Here is a 2500-nt window from a genome sequence, read left to right as displayed (position 1 = left end):
GTTGGCTAAAAAATGAAGTTTGGAGTTTGGGTTTGAAAATTTTATGGGAGCTTCCTAGAAGCCTAAGAAGTGCTTTGCTCGAGACGGATTTCGATTTGGAGGTCCCCCGAGTTAATTTTGCCCATTATGACTCCTCGCCCGCACGCTTAAGCACCCCCGCGTGCACGTGGGCATTGTGTGCTAAAAAATGAAGTTTGGAGTTTGGGTTTGAAAATTTTATGGGAGCTTCCTAGAAGCCTAAGAAATGCTTTGCTCGAGACGGATTTCGATTTGGAGGTCCCCCGAGTTAAGTTTGCCCTTTATGACTCCTCGCCCGCATGCTCGTGCACACCGGCGTGCACGTGGGCATCGTATGCTAAAAAATGAAGTTTGGAGTTTGGGTTTGAAAATTTTACGGGAACTTCCTAGAAGCCTAAGAAATGCTTTGCTCGAGACGGATTTCGATTTGGAGGTCCGCCGTGTTAATTTTGCCAATTACGGCTCCTCGCCCGCACGCTCGTGCACCCCGACGTGCACACCGGCGCGCACGTGGGCATCGTATGCTAAAAAATGAAGTTTGGAGTTTGGGTTTGAAAATTTTACGGGAACTTCCTAGAAGCCTAAGAAATGCTTTGCTCGAGACGGATTTCGATTTGGAGGTCCCCCGAGTTAATTTTGCCCATTACGACTCCTCGCCCGCACGCTCGTGCACCCCGGCGTGCACGTGGGCATAGTATGCTAAAAAATGAAGTTTGGAGTTTGGGTTCGGAAATTTTATGGGAGCTTCCTAGAAGCCTAAGAACTGCTTTGCTCGAGACGGATTTTGATTTGGAGATCCCCCGAGTTAGTTTTGCCCATTATGACTCCTCCCCCGCACGCTCAAGCACCCCCGCGTGCACGGGGGCATCGTATGCTAAAAAATGAAGTTTGGAGTTTGGGTTTGGAAATTTTATGGGAGCTTCCTAGAAGCCTAAGAAGTGCTTTGCTCGAGACGGATTTCGATTTGGAGGTCCCCCGAGTTAATTTTGCCCATTATGACTCCTCGCCCGCACGCTTAAGCACCCCCGCGTGCACGTGGGCATTGTGTGCTAAAAAATGAAGTTTGGAGTTTGGGTTTGAAAATTTTACGGGAACTTCCTAGAAGCCTAAGAAATGCTTTGCTCGAGACGGATTTCGATTTGGAGGTCCCCCGAGTTAATTTTGCCCATTACGACTCCTCGCCCGCACGCTCGTGCACCCCGGCGTGCACGTGGGCATCGTATGCTAAAAAATGAAGTTTGGAGTTTGGGTTTGAAAATTTTATGGGAGCTTCCTAGAAGCTTAAGAAGTGTTTTGCTCGAGACGGATTTCGATTTGGAGGTCCCCCGAGTCAATGTTGCCCATTATGGCTCCTCTCCCGCATGCTCAAGCACCCCTGCGTGCACGTGGGCATTGTATGCTAAAAAATAAAGTTTGGAGTTTGGGTTTGGAAGTTTTATGGGAGCTTCCTTGAAGCTTAAGAAGTGTTTTGCTCGAGACGGATTTCGATTTGGAGGTCCCCCGAGTCAATGTTGCCCATTATGGCTCCTCGCCCGCACGCTCAAGCACCCCGGCGTGCACGTGGGCATTGTATGCTAAAAAATAAAGTTTGGAGTTTGGGTTTGGAAGTTTTATGGGAGCTTCCTAGAAGCTTAAGAAGTGTTTTGCTCGAGACGGATTTCGATTTGGAGGTCCCCCGAGTCAATGTTGCCCATTATGGCTCCTCTCCCGCATGCTCAAGCACCCCTGCGTGCACACCGGCGTGCACGTGGGCATTGTAGGCTAAAAAATGAAGTTTGGAGTTTGGGTTTGGAAATTTTATGGGAGCTTCCTTGAAGCCTAAGAAGTGTTTTGCTCGAAACGGAATTCGATTTGGAGGTCCCCCGAGTCAATTTTGCCCATTACGACTCCTCGCTCGCATGCAATATCTACTCCTGTCAGAGCTGTGGTTTTACTTAAGACTACTATAGGGGGGGGGGAGTTCTCAGCACCAAGAGCTGCAAGTAAGGCCATTGCTTGCTTTGCAGTCTCGATTGCTCTACTAGTGAATAGTAGATGTCTTGGTTAGCTTGGAACGAAAAAAAAAATTTTTTGGGGAAAAAAAAAAAAAAAAGTTTTTGTGAAAAAAAATTTTTCGAAAAAAAAAAAAAAAAAAAAAATTTTTTTGGATGCCTCGGTCTTCTATTTGTTTTGCTTGGGTAGATTAGGAAAAAAAAAAAAAAAAATTTTTTTGTTGGATGCCTCGGTCTTCATATTCTTTCTCGGCTATTTCGAAAAAAAAAAAAAAAAATTCCGGGAAAGAGAAAAAAAAAATTATTTTTTGTTGGTTGCCTCGGTCTTCATGTTCTTTCTCTGGTATATGGGAAAGAAAAAAAAAAAAAAAAAATTTTGGATGCCTCGGTCTTCTTGTTCTCGGTTGGATTTATCGAAAAAAAAAAAAAAAAAAAAAAAAAAAAAAAAAAAATTTTGATGCCTCGGTCTTCTTGTTCTTGCTTTGGTATAT

Source organism: Cornus florida, unplaced genomic scaffold, assembly GCF_030987335.1.
Source record: "Cornus florida cultivar Cherokee Brave unplaced genomic scaffold, ASM3098733v1 CherokeeBrave_3.0.0_Hap2_scaffold_262, whole genome shotgun sequence".
NCBI classification, from domain to species: domain Eukaryota; kingdom Viridiplantae; phylum Streptophyta; class Magnoliopsida; order Cornales; family Cornaceae; genus Cornus; species Cornus florida.
This window is presented reverse-complemented; position numbering follows the sequence as displayed.